The following is a 7,098-nucleotide window of genomic DNA, read 5'->3' on the forward strand; positions in this document are numbered from 1 at the left end:
GCTTGCTGGACGGGGCTGGCCGAGGCTGCTCCGGCGGCTAGGGCGGCGAGGGAAGGCCGGCGGAGGGTGAGGGGGACGCGGGGAAGGTCCGGTGGGGCTGGGCGGTGGACGGAGGTGGCCGGACGGGGGCAAAACAAGGGTTGGGTCGCGCGCGGAGGTGCTGCAGCAACGAGCGATGGACGGCGGGACGGCGGGACGACGGCGAGCGGCGAGCGCTCGGGCGCGACGCGGGCATGCGGTGTGGTGCGGCGTGCAGCGGCGGGGACGGGCGCGCCGTCTTCGTGTGCTCGCGGCTTCCGCTCGAGCTTTTGCTTTCGGTTTTGCTTGCTCAAGCGTGCGGAAGAAGGAAGAAGAAGAAGAATGAGAGAGAGAGAGAGAGAGAGAGAGAGAGAGAGAGAGAGAGAGAGGATAGACATTGACTAGTCAAAAGAAAAAAAGGAGAGAGAGAAGGTGGGCGGTGGGGAATTCGCACGAGGGGGGGGGGAGAGGGAGAGGAGAGAGGAGAGAGAAAGAAAAGAAAGAGAAAAAGAAAGAAAAGAGAGAGAGAGAGAGAGAGAAAGTAAAATAACTAATACTTTTCTTATTTTATTTTCTTTTCTCTTTCCCAATCTATTTCCTTTCGGCTTCAATTTTTCTTCCGATAATTTCTTTCTTGAAATTTCGGACCCGTCAATAATTTGACGAGCAATGAGACAGATCCTAAAAATAAGAATTATGACACGCTTAAAATTCGATTCCCGAAATCGATTCAATTTTGTGGTTAAAAATCGATCAGACGTGATTTAGCTCAATCCAACCAATTAGGTAGCTTTTAGGGATTTTACAGCTGATACATCCCTTAACGGCTTTACCCAATAGGTTAGTTAACTCGTGAGTGATCAGCTCAGAGAAAAAGAGCCATAGGCACATCGGCGAAATGCCCATTTCACTTTATCGAAACGGGATCGAATTTCAGGATGTCACAATCTTCTTCATTGAGTTTTGTTCATGAATTTTGGGAGGGGAGAAGCCAGCCGTGCAAGACCGACCAGCCTCGACGCCCGCCTCGTCCGCCCGCCGCCGCCGTGGCGGTCATCGCCCATCCATGTGCAAAGCCCCATGCTCCCACTCGCCATCGTCTAGCTCGCCGCTCTCGCCCTTCGTCCGTTGACCCTTTCTCCTCCACCTCTCATTGCGGCTTTGAAACCTAGCAATCGAAGAAGCCTTGAAGCAGTAAAACCCAAAGAACCATCACAACCGCAGCCGGAGTCGTCACCACCGCGGCCCTCCGCCTCACTCTCTCCCTTGCTGTTCGACCGTCTCTCCTCTTTCTTTGGTGTGCCTTGAAGGCTTCGAAAACCAGCAACAAACCAGAGAAGCCCGTCTAAAGCCGTACGCCGCCGGAGGAGCCTCCGCCACCACCTCGTCACCATTCATCCCTACGCACGGCCGCCACCGGTCGCCGCTGCTCCGCACGGCTCCGTCTCCCTCTCGCCGCCTCGCGTCGCAGCTGCTGCATCAGCTCATCCCGAAGCTGTTCAGCCACCTCCAACCACCGTGAGACCCCGCCGTTGGCCGCACGACACCACCGCAACTCCTCCGTCCATTTCCAACCCAAGCCAACACCGGATCTACCCTTTCTCGGCCTCAAACCGCAGCAGACAGCAGCAAACAAAAATGGATATTCCAGCCTAATTTTGGCCGTTTTGGCCGGCTTCCCAACCTCGAATGCTTGGCCCGCCTTGAGGAAAGTCAATCCCCACGACGACCCCGTCGTTTTGGTCCGATCGGTTCGTTAATCGAGTGAGTTTAGTTCACTAAATCTTGATTAGAGGGTTAATTATGCATAGGGAGGTTTAATTTATGTTAAGTGTTATTAGGTGGTTAATTTAATTTATTTAAGTGTAGATTATATTAAGGTGCTTAATTAACTTAAAGTGTGTTTAATTTAAGGCTAAGTGAATGTTTATATTAATATAAGCCTTGATGTGACTTAAAGGAATTTATTTTTGATTTATTTAAGTATTCCGAAATTATTAAATGATTTAATAATATATATTTATTCGAAATTATTAAAATATTATTATTTAATTAGTTTCGGAATAAAATTAATTATTTATTAAATTCCGAAAATTATTTTGGGACCTTATTTTCTCAGAATTTCATACTCATCACTGTTGTGTATTCAAATTATTAATTTGATGAGTGGATATTGTAAACTGAGTGATGATTTGTGCAATTGATTGCCGAATTGTAAAATTGAGTGATGATTGTGAAAAGTATATAATTTCTTCAGAAAATCCCGAGTGTCGGGTTTGACACCGAAAATGGATTTTAAGTATTATATCAAGCGGTGGGGTTTGAAAAGGAATGGTGTTAGTTTTTCTGGTTCGAATTTGATTGTGTATCCACACACACAATTACTTTCTCAAATGTTTTTAATATGAAGAAAAATGGCTTGGATCACTATTTTAAGTGGAAGCATTGAGTGAAATGCAAAGTGTCCTGGGGTTGAGTATGATTTTGTTGTGTGATAATTAAGAGGAAGTTGTCCAGGGCTGTTGAGTCGAACTTGCCTTATATGGGATGCCCCTTACAACGAATGGGGGTCGTAGTAGAGGCTTGGCCAACTAGACCCATGCTCCTTTGGGAATGTTGTCAATGTAGTGACGAAGCCGCGCTTCAAGGGGGAGGCAATGCTTGGCATTAATGCCGTAGATAGCCAAACTGCGAGTAGGCTATGCCTTTGTGTGGCAGTGAATAACAATTGGATCGCATGCCGAGTGTTATTGACGGGTCGGATTATGGGACGGAATCGTGTGGCATGGTATGAGACGTGTCATAACAATTTAGTCTTATAATCCAGACTCTTGTGGTTGTTCGAAATGATATTGTTGGCGTTCCAGTGGTTTAAGTTTCTATTACTATCTATGATTGAGTGATTTGAAACGTGCTAACCTGCAAGAAGGAACTGAGGCGAGGTAAGTTCTCTATGTGGTGTGGCTAGGCCACCCTTAGGCGTATTTTCTTTCTAATAGGGGTTTAGGGGGTTGAACTTGCTGAGACAATGTCTCACCCTGTTGTGGACCAAAATTTCAGAACCGTAGATGGTAGAACCCCGAGGCTGATCACTCGAAGTGGGATCGAAGAACGAGTCCGACTAGTGGTCATAGGACTGATCCCTTTTGTAAACTACCACTTTTTGGTATATGTGTAAACCCGAGTGTGGTTACCTTTGAAAGCATGTTTGTTTATGAATGAGTTGGTTTCTTGCTTTCCTATCCCCTGAGTTTTTGTCAGGGGTTTTATAATACGTTCCGCTTGTGCAATAATAAATTAATGGGGTCAGTGACACTACCCGGGAATGTCGCATGTGCATGACCATGGTGGGATGTTGGCACGCTCGAGGTTTGGGGCGTGACAACTTTTCTATTATGGACATTAGAAATCCCCGTGAAATAATTTTATCTTGTCTATATTCGACTTTATCCTGTCTTAAGTGAGTGTCAAACATAGGATATGATAAATCATATCTTATCTCGAATTTTATCCTGACTGCCAAATGTAGCCTAGTTGTTTGTCTCGTGATAGTAACTTTTATTTTAACACACCTCACACGTACATCTTAATAATATTTCCCTCGCATGTTATCTTAGTGTTAGCTCTGCTCCTCTTTAGCTCAGGTTTTCTTTTGCATCAACATGTTTCCAATTATGATATATTAAATACTTTACACAAAGACCAATTTTCCACCGTGAGACTTTTTCTAACATCTTAATATTTTTTCTCCCACGTATGAGCTTGATGTTAGGATTGCTTCATCTTAATTCAAATATCATTTTGTATCAATATGTCTCGACTTGAATCTCCAATGCTTACCTCCATTCTAGTCCCTTACTCCAAGCTAGACCATGAAGACCTCGTTGCTATGCCATAGCACAAGCTTCTAACCAAGTCTCTTTCGCCAAGCTAAACCATAAGGCTACTATACCACAACACACACTTTCATCTAGTCTCTTTTGCCAGATCAACCCATAAGGTTATTCGAAAACCGCGTTCATTATGAGATTCATTCCTTAAAATATTTACCAAATACATATACACATAGATTTCATTTTCCAACTTTAACTATTTATGGGACTAAGTCTAAGTTTTATCTTTTCTGCTTTTTAGGGTTTTTTGAAGAGGAAATGGATGTGAATTCGTGGATTATTTTTATTAATATATTAATGAAGATAAGTTATGAGATAGCTGTTGGATATTTTTCCACAAAGTTAACTTGTTGGAGTCCCCATGCAACGTCGACGATGTATATATAAAGAGTAAAGTGATTTGAGTGTGAACACAACGTTGATGATACGGCTTCTTGAGTGAATTGTTTGCTTTTTCAGTGTTTTGGGGGGAAAAAAGATACACATGAATTGATGAATAAGGATATCTGCATAATTAATTAGTTAATTATAGTTTGGTTAGATTGTATAAACAGTTTTCATATAAAAATACCATTTAAAACGCTGCAAATGGGATTTGTTGCTTTAAAAATAATAGTGAATACACTTTCTTATCTTTTATTTGTGTCAATTCAATTTATTCGGTCAATTTTGAGTGGCTAACAATGATATGGATAATTTTTTAATAATATTTTATTTTTTCGAATGTTATTTTATTTTTTTCTTTCTCTTTTCTTTTCCTCCTTCTTCCTCTGCTTGCTGATCTCACCAACCAATGGCAAGGCTTAGCCCCATTGGCCATTGGTGGTGATGGCGAGGCCACCTTACCATGGCTAGGCAAGGCCAAGCCTCGCCAAATCTAGCAGGGCCTCACCTAAGGACGGCAAGGCTAGCCTTGCCATGGTGAAGTGAGGCTTGCCCTCGCCAATGGCTGATAGGGTTGAGCCTTGCCATTGGCCAACGAGGCTAAACTCGTCGGCCCTCACCTCTAGCCAGCAAGCTAAAGGAAGAAGGGAAAAAAAGGAAAAAATATAAAAATTTGAAAAAAATTTAAAAAAAAAATTATTAAAATTTGTCTACGTCAACATCGCTAAATGACCGGCATCAACCGATGTCTATGTCGTGTCGGCCAGCTAATATTGACCAAAAGGACTAAATTGGCATAAATGCAAAAGATTTAAGACTAAATTGGTATATAAAAAAAAAAAGAAATAAGTTTAAGACTAAATTGGCACAATTGTAATATGTTGAAGACTTTTTGGTAATTCTCCCCAAGATATTTTCATCATCAACAGATATATCACTGTAGATCTAAGTTAATATAGTCATTATTCGGTTTTTTCACATAAAGTTCATGAGTTACATTAGTTATAAATGGCCAAAAAAATTGAGTTAAATCATGCAACTATTTCTATTGTGAACCAAAAGTACAATATAATCATAAAAAGAGGAGCAATATTACAAGGATGCATTTGTTTCACATAAATATGTGCTTTCAAAAATATTTTCCAACAAATAATCGTTTGTTTCATTTACAAAAATAAATGGATAGAATTTTTTTAATTATCTACGAAAATAGTTAGGCATGACTACTTTTTCTAACGATAAAAGAAAATTTTTTTGAAAAAAAAACTTTCCAAATTAGTCATCATCATATAATCATGTTTTATTTCGAGTGTTTATGCTTTGAAGGCTGCAAAGGCTAACACAACCCAACGTCACTAAGAAACAATTGCATCGGTACTCACGTATTTGGACAAAAAAAAAAAAAAATTATAGAAATCATTTCACCGGATTAATACAATTTGATTCTCGATTTCACATTCATGAATTTATGATTTAAATTCATGATTTGGTATCTCAATTTGCCAATTATAGTTAGAGTAAGAGAGGAAAATTTTAGAGCTAAATTCCACTTTGTTCCTTAAATAAAATTGTATATGTCACCCCAAAGATAATACTTACCAATTTTTTAGTGTAAGATTTCGAACTTCATTTAGAATTAGTCCAAGAAAATTGTCTATGATACTGAAAATATGTTGAATTACCTTGCAGTTAATTCATGCTTGACATGTCTTAGTCTAAGCTCATATTTGTGAACATCGAATCATATTTAGAGAAATCAGATTTTTGTAGCCAACCATTGATTCTAGCAAACAAAGAAGTTCATGTTCCAAAATAAAACATAGACAATCCTTTACTAATGGAAGTTCTAGCGGACTAATGCCTTTATTTTGAGAAAAATCGAAACATGTTTGCTCCTATGGTACACAAAAGTGAATTAATTCAAGGTGTTTTTATGATAAGTGAATATGTTAAAGCATTAACTGTTGTTGATGATGAGTATAGTCTATTAAATGTTTATTCAGACAATAGCAAATGCGATATAAACGCACTGCTAAGCCTCTTCGGTTTTGTCAAATAAAGTTCATGAGTTATATTCGTTATACAAGCCAAAAAAATTAAATTAACTTGTGCAATTATTTCCTACGCAAAACAAAAATACAGCAATATCACGAAGAGAGGAGAAATATCTCACTAAAATATCATCATATAATCATATTTTATTTCATGTTAAGGACATAAGTATGAATCAAAACAAGTAGATATTCTTATATGGCTTCATCAAGGAGTGCTTATGCTCGAAGGTGGTAACGCCTACTGCAACCTGGCGGCGTCCCGTCAAAACAATTGCATTCAGTTTCACTGCAAAGTCCACAGCCTGAGGCACAGATGACGTGACAATCCTCATTCTTGCTGCACTCACTAGGCACGGCCATTGAAGATGGCAAACTTGCCCCCAGCAAAATGAATACAAGCACGAGCACAAGAGCTAAGTTGGATGATGATCTCCTCTTCATCATGATCGATCGGCTCTATTGTAGCTGTAGTATTCACCCGAATGAATCTTTGCGTTGTAGGATGGTGCATTTTATAGGCGTCATTGAGGGAAAAGTAATTACATTTTATTTTTTCATATCTAGTCATTTATGGAAATTAGATCAAAGTTAGAACCTTTCGTCATTTAGGTTCTCATGACAAGGAAACAAATGTGAATGCTGTGGATCTTTTAACAAAGTATTAGTGAAATTGTGGCAAAAACGGTACACACGTATTTGGTAAAAATTATAATTATTTTGCTGAAATTTTGCAATTCGATTTTCGTGAA

Source organism: Eucalyptus grandis, chromosome 2, assembly GCF_016545825.1.
Source record: "Eucalyptus grandis isolate ANBG69807.140 chromosome 2, ASM1654582v1, whole genome shotgun sequence".
Lineage (NCBI taxonomy): Eukaryota > Viridiplantae > Streptophyta > Magnoliopsida > Myrtales > Myrtaceae > Eucalyptus > Eucalyptus grandis.